This window comes from Rhagoletis zephyria, unplaced genomic scaffold (genome assembly GCF_001687245.7).
Source record: "Rhagoletis zephyria isolate East Lansing unplaced genomic scaffold, Rhagoletis_zephyria_1.1 Rzeph_scaffold_00470, whole genome shotgun sequence".
In the NCBI taxonomy this organism is placed as follows: Eukaryota; Metazoa; Arthropoda; class Insecta; order Diptera; family Tephritidae; genus Rhagoletis; species Rhagoletis zephyria.
The window spans coordinates 32,802-38,462 of NW_016157554.1; positions in this window are offsets into that span (position 1 = coordinate 32,802).

Genomic DNA, 5,661 nt, shown 5'->3' on the forward strand with positions numbered 1-5,661 from the left:
ATTCCGACGAACTGATAACCTCCTCCTTTTTGGGAAGTCGGTTAAAAATAAACGAACAGTTCCTTAATTTAGAACTCCACAGCAAAATTTTTAGGCGTTATAGTATTCGCAACTTGTATATATATGTACATATAACATATAGCTCAACAATGAGCTGAAGGCAAAAATCGCTGATTGCCTAAAAAGCTGAAGCTGGGTATGGAAACTAATCTTAGTACTCTACTTAAGATATTGGCTCTGTTCCGCAAATCAACGCGGAATCCCGCGGATGTTCAAAACGGCCTAGAAAGCAAAACGGTACTCAGGCAAATGGTGAATAGAGGGCTCATACGTTCCACAATTGGGCCAAAATGGATAAAGTGCCAAAGTGCATATCACTTTTTTATGTTTACAGGTTGCACAGAGTGGTATTGGTCCCGAAAACATGACCAAAAATGCTTTTTTTAAATCATTAATCTGTCCAGTTTTCTATGTTTAAAAATACTAAGTAGGCACTGCATTCAAAAACAAAAAATTTAACTCGGAAGCGCTACTCACTTCGCCGTGCGCTTATTCTAAAGTTACTGTTCGTCTACGAGTGCCGCGTGATTTTTCGGAACGATCAGATATCGTTATTTTTAAAGGCCTTTGGTTTCAAGCAAAACAATGTCATAGTTTTATTTGTGATCGATTCTATTAAGCCAGATATGCACTTTATTTAACATTACAATTTGCATTAGAAAGTACTTAGTGTAGAAGTCAGTTAAAAAAACCAGCCGCCCAAAACCGCCCCTGGTTTTAAAAGACTTTTAATTGTTGCTACCTGCAACTACTAACATTGGTATTATTAAAGCAACACAGACTTGACTTCTGATCCCCCAATAACGAGCATGCGAAGCAACACAAAGAAAACAAAACAACCCTTGTCATCTGATATCGAAGATGGCAGTACTGATCAATACAACCCGCTTCACTTGAATAGGTACACATTTTTTCATAAGATCTGAGCTTATATCTGAATTTTTGGGTATCGTAGAAGTTTATTTTCGACCTCATTTTGAAAAAAGATAAATTTTAAAGAAAAGTGGTGAAAATGCAGAAAACATCTCTATTACTTTGGATTTTATTTCACGTTGTATGAAACTTCATGAAAATTATGCTTATTATTTTCATCACTTGAAAAGGCACAGTAGCTTTAACACAAGGAAAGGACTAGATTTGACCAACAAAAACATACCATTCATTTTAATTATACTATATAACTCTTTTAGTATTGGATACCACATCCTTATCCGGAAGACAATTATAGAGGTGTTTTGAAAAATCAAGGACGTCTAGCTGATTACCATTTTAATCGCCAGAAAGAACAACTGCCAATCTTCAAATGGATTCTCTGACATGCAAATTTGCAAAACATCCAATTCCAAATATTTTCCATTAAGTTTAGGTCCTGTGAATAGGACGAACTTCGAACAAATTACGACTTTGCCTCATTTTTATAGCTCCTGTAGTGCGAATCCGTGCGAAATTTTTGAATAAATCCATTGTTGCCATCAAAATTAAACCTTTTGCAAGAGAAAACCGCCATTTTCCAGTTATTCTTAGAGGCATGCGAGTTGCACAATATTCCATACATGATTCTTAACGTTTTTTTGACACTTTCATTTTGACATGTCACAAGTAGACAGGTTTTTCTCTCATTTTGGTCCACTATCTCGAAAATAAGATGCTGATCCCGTAATGGACTTTCGTCACTTCTGTCTAGCTTTTGTATTCTGGCTCCACTTCATGCGATGCTGTGAGCCGGCTTCACCTGTCAAAATCGTTTGCATTTCCTTCAGTTGTATTTCCGACAGATCGCCTGCAAGGTCCTGGGTCCGCGAAGCCCTACATTTACGAATATTTTGCAGTTGAAAGTACGTCTTCTTGGCCTATTCTTGTTCTGTTACATATAATTCTAATTATCCTTTAAATTCTTAAAAAGGTTTTAAATGCAATTTCAACAACTTTGCTATACACATAAGGATGCTACGCATACTTGGTGTGTTTTCAAATGAATCACAATAATAAGCATAACGTCGTTTAAAGTACAAAACCGCGTATCGTCATTCTGCAAAACCGCGTAACTGACATTGGCTGCCAAAAATTGGATTTGCTCACACAAGCTCTTGGCTCAATCCTTATCCATTCGTCCTGAAATATACTAGCCAGAAATGCGATTGCTTTATAAAAAAGAGAACCATTTTGAAATATGAGTGTTTATACGCTCTAGAAAATAATTTCTACAACTTCACATACGCGGTTTTGCATTTTATTTATACGCGGTTTTGCACTTTAAACGACGATAATTTTCGTGTAGTTTGATAAAAATGGGAATAAAATCTAATAAAGATGTTTTCTTCATTTTCCCCACTTTTCTTCGAAATTAATCATTCCTCAAAATTTGATCAAAAAGAAACTTGATGCCCACAAGTCCAGATATTAGCTTGGATCTTGAGGAAAAAATGTGTACGTATTCTATTGAAGCCGGTTGTAAATGCATTTATATCTTCATTGGACTTTGTTTCAATATTTCTTTACTCTGTGGCTCAAATAAAACGTATGTATGTAGCTGTTAGTGGTATAAAATGTCTTTGGCCAGGTTTTGGGACTAAACACCACACTGTGCGTTGGTTTTAAATAACTTGGGTTGTCTGTAGTAATGGTGAGGGTGGCTCGAGCCCCTATAACTTCCAAGCTTTTACCGAAATTTTGCAGGAGAAACTTCCATAATGACGTATGTATCTGCCTTATTTAATGATTGTGCTTATAAGCATATACATAAATATGGGGGTTTCCATATTGAGAAACCATTCCATCACTTCTTCTGGCTTTACATACTTCCATGTAGTAATTTATATTGAGAAGGGTTAACCCGTTTAATCTTCCTGGAGCATCGTTATTCTGAGCCAAGTTTTAATCCGAGGCTAAGTAGATAGATACCTTTCAGCGCTAGCATTCGTGGCTGGAAATGTGCAAAATATACGAAGTAGAGTATTAATAGTTGGAAATATATCGTAATCACAATGTGTGGGTTTCTCGAAGGCCGATTCCATTTGAGTACCGGTTTCAATTTACAGATTCCATTGCTGCTGCTAAAAAGCTATTTATGCTCCTAGCCTCAATTTTTGTTATTGTTTATTCACTACTTAACCCTTCCGAAAACATTCTATGAGGCAGTTAATAAGTTCGATGATCTCTTTTGCTTCTAAGTGGTTGATGAATTAAGGTAACAGGAGACTGAGGTTAAAACTTTTCAGGACGTCTTTGAAATACCTTCTCTCTTCTCTGACCATTTCGTTGAATGATATGTGTGCAAAAACGTTATACACTCTTTACAGCTTTGATTGTTTCGATGAATTTGCTGACCGCATATTCTGGATTTCTGGGTCCAACTTTTGAGCTAATTGTGTGACGTTAAGAAAATTGCAAAAAAGTGATCTTCTACCTAAATTCTTCGATTGCTTAGTGTTGCAATCTAAGTTGTTACAATGCTTGGTAGTTTCTTTCTGCAAAACGACCATCAGTGGCTGCGTTAGAAATTCAAAACTGCATAGTACGGCCACCAGATTTGACGCTTTTGTTGCAGTCGTTCTACATTTCCATTCACTTATTTTTATCAGTGATTCTACGATTACTGGAAGGGCGACTATAAATTGAAGAACCGAATCGTATCTTTGGACGCATCGCGGCTCGCAAAGCTATACAATTTTTTCCACAAAGAAGCGAGATTTGGTCTTGAAACTTGAAGAAACGATGTGACTTCTTTGATAAGATCTGATAATTTTTTGGCAAGCGTAATTTAAGCAGATTTTGAAATGATTTTATTCAATTTATGAGATAAGCAAGGCGTCTCCGCAGCTTTTGTGGCTTGTTTTTGTATTTCCTTGATGGCTCCACGAGCACCCAACATAACAGTCCATCCATCAGTACTTATCGCAAGGTATTTCTTAACGCTCAACCCCATATTTTTAATTTCTCCCCAATGCGGCTCCTGAAAGGGAAATCTCCTCGTATTCATCTTCTTGGCATAAACTCCCACGCGTATCCATTTCTTCATCAGATTCTAAAGTATTGTTCATTTTCATAGCTGTTTCACTAAATGCGCCTATTAATGTTGCAAAATCTTCTCATATGACTGGTCGACGAGGATCATCCCAGTTAAGGTATCAGAGAATTACACTGACCTATATGTAGGAAATGAAAACAAAACTGTGTTCGATCAGTGCTACTTTTATGTAAACTTATTAAGCGTAGCCAAGTAGTCAACTCCTAATCATTTGATAGATAGATGACACTCTCTACATAAGCTAAATGAACGCATTTTTATATATGTACCTGCCTATTTTTGTTTAACATAATCAGGCACGATAGGTTACGTAAAAGGTCGCGGTATTTAACATACTTCCCCATACAGTGGTAGCCAAATTACAATGTGCAGTTAATTTTATAAGATAAATAAACCGCGTTCAAAAGCTTGACTGCACACTAGAGTGGTCCAAAATAATAAAGTCGGAATTTTAATGCCGCCACCCCCTAGGATTGTTCTGAACCGAAAATAAATATATCCCTATTTTTTTATTTTGCTCACAGCGCTCAAAGTTTTCCATGTATTTTATATGGGCAAAAAACAAATTTTCGTAAAAATGGCATAAAACTCTTTAAAATCAATATTTTTCAATCGTTAAACTGTGGTTCTCTTCAGGGGCCTTCAAATATTGATATCCAATTGTTTATTTAACCATTTTTTATGATTAAAGATTTTTTATTGGTCCCCCAATTGCATTTTCTAGGACCTATAAAATATAGTTACCATTAAAAAATGGTTAAAGGAACAATTGGGTATTATTACCGGGAATCTCCTGAAGATAAGCAAACTTTTCCGATCGAAAAATATTGATTTTCAAGAATTCTACACCATTTCTACGAAAAGTTGTTTTTCCCCCATATAAAATACATTGAAAACTTTGAGCGCTTTGAGCACACAGTAATTTGTTCTTTTTTTCCAAATAAAAAAATAGGGGTATATTTTTTTTTGGTATAGAACAATCCTAGGGCCTGGCGGCTTTAAAAATGCGACCTTATTTTTTTTACTTACATTTTTGGACCACTTTACTGCTCACACAGAGGAAATTTAGTTCATTAAATTTTTTTTTATAGTAGACTTTCGGCACAAGAATTTGCCAAGGGTGACATTTATACCATTACTTGTACTTTATTGTACCAAAATTGAATGGGCTTTTGAACTGCGTACCAAACTTTTTTATAAAGTGTTTAATTAAAAAGTGCAATATTTTAAACAAAATTTGAAGAATTTTCTTAAATTTTGCACAAGGTTTGGAACTCTGAATTTCGATGTTTTCTTTGTAGAACTAACCATATTTTGGTTGAGCGAAAAATAAGATATTTAGGAAAAAGTCGCCCGTATTGCAAAAAACTCTTTATACCTAAACTTTATTGATTGACTGTTTGTACATAAATTGACGTGCAAGAAATGAAACAGAAATTTTATTTTATAAAGATTTCTTAAATTATTTTACGGCTTTAAACAAAAAAATGCCCCTTATATTTATTTCTTTATCAACATTTACAGCAAATGCAAAGTAATTTTTCATGCAATAGAGATAATGGGCACGTTCAGAA